The following is a 5640-nucleotide window of genomic DNA, read 5'->3' as shown; positions in this document are numbered from 1 at the left end:
AAAATCCCTGGGATGATCCCGTATATGAATTTTCTACATATGAGACCCAAGAAACTCACGGAGGAGAGTGGCTGTCATGTCCCAGGGCCAGTTCAGATCCTGGTCCAGGCACATTCTGCTCTTCCCAGAGCTTGGTGTGTCACTGAAAGCTTTGCTCACGTTTTACCCAGATGTTGCAAAACTGTGGAGCCTGATAGAAGGCATTCTTCAGGAGGAAAGTTCATCGGGTAGGGAAGAAGGGACCTTCGCAGCCTGCACTGTCTTGTTTAACCTGTAATACAGCTGCTTGCAGCCTTATTAAAAAGTGTAAAAAAAAGAGAAAAGGAAAGTCTAAAGCAGGAAGAAGTTGCAAAATTAAGTTACAAAATCTTTTCCTCTGCTTTAGAGAAACATTTTGCAGTGAATAAATAAGATGAAAGAAAAGATGCTCTGCAGGAGCACCAGGGGTTTGCACGGTGGCAGCCAGGCTGCAGGACACCCCGTCTCCAGTGTGGCTGATGGGATTTTGGAATGATGGCTTGTAGTGTGCTCGTTCCATGCCAAAGCAGCTGTGGGAACCTCGGGCTGGAAGAGCAAAGCTCCTGGCTGGGGTTAGACTGGATGGGGTGGGCAGCATGCCCCAAGGCAGAGCCTGGGGAAACGTTGTCTCCCTCTCCATCCTGAAGAACTGTGATTTTTCCTATGATTTTTTATATACTAGCTCCTAAAAACTTGGAAACAAAGTTCAGCTCTCATAAAAAATATCCTATATATATAACTTTTATTTCTGGACTCTTTAGAAGCAGTCTGTATGCTCCAAACTACTTAAAAGGCACTGAAGCAGAGAGCTACAAAATGTAATTCAAGTTTCCATCTCTTAAATCCCTTCCATTTTAATACGAAGATAAAGTATTTATGGAAGCAGCAGCAACCTGACTCCCAACGGCAGTTGGCCTAACCAGGCTAACTGAACTTTTTACGATTGCAATAATTGCATTAATATTTGCTTATTTGTATAAAAGTAAGGCGGTTCACTGGAGACACCCATGCCAGCATGTCCTGCCAGAGCAGAAGGCCTGACCGCTGCTTAAATCCTTCCCTCCTATGGACCCTGTGCAAATATTTTTTATTTCATTGTAAAAAAAAGGTCTTAATGAAATAGAATATATTTTGTGCTCTGCACCCTGCCTGGGATTGCTCACCCGCAATCCAATGGCAAATAGACCACAAAACTGAACCCCACCATTAGAACACACTAACCTGGTGCACTGGTGTCTCCACTGTCAAAGGAGGTAACAAGGAAAATGTAAAAATATCTTTTTTTTCCCACTTAAATATGACAATTGCTAATCCCCAGAGCAAGGAGTTTTATGCAAATCCACCATCACCACCCCTGCAAAAAAACCCAAAAAACCAAAAAAGCCCAACAACAAACCAAACAAACAAAAAAAATGAACAACACACACCCCCCCCCTCCAACAACCGAAGGGCTATCAATGAGCAGATTGCACAGCATTTAAAACAAAACTAGAAGGGTATTTTTCAGTTTAAGCTGGAGCTGGCAGGCAGTCAGCACTTCCTTCACCTTGGGGGTGATCCCTGCCATTCCATTTACCCAGGACTCTCCTTTTTTTTTTTTTTTTTTTTTTTTTTTAATTTCAGATTTATCTTTTTGACTACAAACTCATTTACTGACTTATTCAAATAGTTTTCTTTTTAACCACTCAATAACCAAATACCGTAAAGCCTCAAGTCACTGGCATTCCCAATGTGCCTCTGCAGAAGGACGCGAATGGCTTATAAGCTTATTACCGTGCAGGGGTTTTAAGCCCAAGGCAGAATGATGTGCAATGCCAGAAAGCACCCGAGCACTTCCAACTCACTTACTACTGGAAAGAAAAGGCAGCCTGAGTAAAGAGGACAGGGACGGACAGCTAAATCAGCATTCTTTTTTTGCACATCCAGTTATTTATAGGATAAGATTCTGAGGTCTAGATTTAAGAAGACAATAAATTGTCTTCACAAAACCTAGACCTACAAGCACTTAAGAACATTCTTCTGCTATTGTCTTTCTGCTCCATTAACTTTGGCACTGACGTATCGGAGCAGTATCTGACATTTCTTACAGAGTGTGCCATTTCCTTAGCATAGATTTCCTGAGGGCTAAGTAAACTAAGTATGTATGCACAAGGAAAAATATAATATAAAATACATAAATTATGCAATAGTATTAAGGTATCGGTATGGAGGCCCCGTGGCCTAGTCGAATATTGTGTGTGTGCAGAATTGTAAATGACTGCTTATAAAATATTTGCACCATGCAGGACCTGCAGCGCAGCTGACACGAGACCCTGATTTTATAACAGATATTTTAGGAATATGATATAAAAATTAAGAATAGGTCTTGTCGAAGGAACTGTTATTTCTTGCTTTTTTAATATTAAATTATAAATTATGCATTAGGAAGGTGCCATTGAGTTCTTTGAATGTTTATCAATAACATTCAGCATACATTTTAAATTGTATTTTGTGTCCCTTATGAAGTGATACCCCTTCCATGAACCCAGAAGAGCAAAGCTGAGCGCTGCCAGCGCTGCCAGGTGAGATCTCCATTCCTCTGTGGGAATGAGAATGGGTTCCCCCCCAAGAAGGGAGGAGGGAGCCTTTCCTTGAGGAATGCAGCTGGTGTTTGTACCCTTGTGGCATCACTATATATTGATAACTAAGGCAATGCAACTGTTGGTATTAGGACACTTTTACTGAACCTGAAGTAAAAGGTGCTTGAGCTGTGTGTCGAACAGAGTAATCGAAAATAGATTTGGTATATGGACATAGAGGTGGCCGCGCTTCCTAGGGGGTAAGTATTTGTGATGGCTTTTATCTGTGATATTGCAATGCTGGCTATACTAGACAGCTTCTTCGAAAATGAGCAAAAACTACATTTATACTAGCCACCATATGAAATGGGTACTTTTATGCACTGTGGTTTTGCACTTGTGTGTACATTTAGAGTACATATGACCTGAGTATCCATATGCTCCATACCTGAGTATCCACGTGCTCCCAAAGAGCTTCAGCAGCCCTCGTTAAAGCCCCCAGTTCCCCTGAGCTCCCGGCAAATCCCCAGGGAGCTTATGGGGTAAAGCTACTTGTCATGTGTTGTCCAGCCACAGCCCAGTATTAAAAATAATAAATTTTTATTTTACTGTCTCGAGCTCTAGTGAGAATGAGCTGAAGGGTGCTGCTTTTTGACTTTCGGAAGCAGGGAAAACCAGGTAAACTTGAAGCTGCAGGGAGCCCGTGCAATGTTGCTTCCTTGCCTTGCAGTGTTTAACTGCTGCTCCACGCGCGCACCCTGCCTGGCTCTCCCCTGCTGCATACCATCAAAAGTCAGTTAAAGAGAAATCAATTATCTTCACTTAGAGCTTTTCATTCACTTATACCACTGGGAATGGCTGAAGCAGAATAAATTACTATATTCCTGTAAAGATCAATGGGAAATTATATTTATGTGCTCTTTGGATGCACATTTGTATTTTAGGATTGGGTAATCTCATTACTGAGGCTGTAAGATTTGAACAAATTTGGTAGAAAGATGGATGAGACAGACGTGTTTATGAGATTTTTTTGGTTTTGAACTCGTCTCTTGCGATGCTTTTGGCACCGGTACTGCTGCTGTGACACTTCACGCCATGTTGATGCCATTTTTACCCTCTGTGTCCCATGGAGGTGACAGAACCATTGCGTTGCGTCACCTTCACTTGCAGCTACCCTGCCTGGAGCCTCTGTCAGCAGACTGGGGGCGTTCTGCGGCCAGTTCAGAGCATGCGTGCAGCAAACATTGCACTTACAGTGCTCTATTAAAGCAATGTGGTTCAGGAGTCTAAAGGCATGGTTAAACTGTAATGATAGTCTGAAAAAAACATACCTACATTGACTCTTTAGCACTCCACACTTGCTTTCAAATTGTCTCAATGTACAGGCATTGCCATTTTTTTTCTTATTAGCATGGAGAATTTTGTGACTAAAAGAACAAGGTATTATCAAATAATATATTAAGCAAATACGTTGAGAGTTTTACCCAATTTGCATAAAATGAAAAATATAAATTCATAATGAATTAATCAAAAGAACAAAATACTTTGTTTTATTATCTCAAAGGGAAGCTTTTCTAATTTATTTAAAAACTAAATTAATTTTGTTATAAAGTGTGGATTTATCAATATTGTCAATCAGTATATTTCATATAGCTCCTTCCTGGAGTGGGGCATAAGGTCATGTTTATATTCATCCTGAGCATCATCCCAGCCTAGGATGTAATTTTGTCCCTATTTTGGGACATGCGTTAATTTGGCTTTTCTTTTCTTTGTTACTGACAAAGGTTCCTAGAACGCTTAAGGAAACGATGCCTGGAGCCTTACCAGGAAAAATTTGGAGGATGCCAAGAGAAAAGTCTCCGCAGGTTACTCCAACAGCGAGTGATGATGCCGTGCCCGCGCTCTCCCTCGCTTTCTCTCTTTCGCACACTCGTCCATCTGTCATGAGTTTTCCTTCGCATGCAGTCGGTGTGGAACAAGTCCAAAGACCTGATTCCCGAGGCAATGCCCAAAAAGCTTATGTAAACCTACAAACACTTTAGAAAGAAATACACGTAAAAGTTTGGAGAGTGAAAATGGAGAATAAATCTGAATTACCAAACAGTAATCTTGACTGCTGTTACCTATAGTATTATGGATACACAGATGTCACAGATACACAGATGTCACAGATTATGTGTTTTCTTAGGAATGTATATGTAATTATTATGTGCACACTGTGTACTTACTTACCTGAACGTTGCCTTACCTGGATAAACGGACCAAGCTCTGCTGAGCCCACGGCATTTGCAATCACCAGCATGTCTCATCCTCACGTCATGCTCATGCTGTTCCTCAGACCTCCACCAGCTTGGCAAAGCCAGTCACTGGGATGAGCGGAGATGGGCACTGGAACACAGCTGCTGCATGGGGCTGCATGCTGCATGCACCGCCAAGTGCCGGTGGGGCTCGCCACCTGAGCTGGCAAGCAGTTTCAAAGACGAATGGCATAACTGGTTGTCACGTGTGATGTTCTGCTTGCTTCTTATTAGCGTCCCCCATTCGACAGGAGGAAAGTGATGGTAGCCTCAGTGGTTTCATTGAGTTGCCCAATTGTCATGACCGTAAGCTGGGCTTAGTAACGAGAAAATGCTCATGGCATTGGGGTTATCTCCATTCATCATTTGGTGATGCCCATCGTCCACGAGTATTATGAATAGACCTGTTGGCTTTGGGGGGGACGCTGCATGGTAACAGTACTTGGGTCTAGACAGGTCTGCCCTGCCCAGGGAGATGCAGGTGTCTATTCCTGGTGTGGGTCCCTGATGGATGAAGCAGAGAAGTCTCAGCCAGTGGATGTCTATAGTCAAACACCTGTAGCTTTGAAACGGGAGAACCCTATTTCCCTGCCTTGCTCATAAAGAAGGGCAGCCAGGTGGGAGTGACAAGATGCCTGACAGTCCCCAGCCCATACCAGCCCATCATTGTCCCTCAGCCGTGGGTGGGTGGGTGGGCTGTACAGCATGCGCGATGCTAACTGAGCACATCCCCTGCTGGGTCTCAGACCACATCCTCAGCAGCAAAA

Source organism: Falco biarmicus, chromosome 8, assembly GCF_023638135.1.
Source record: "Falco biarmicus isolate bFalBia1 chromosome 8, bFalBia1.pri, whole genome shotgun sequence".
NCBI classification, from domain to species: Eukaryota; Metazoa; Chordata; class Aves; order Falconiformes; family Falconidae; genus Falco; species Falco biarmicus.
Note: the sequence above shows the minus strand (reverse complement) of the source record.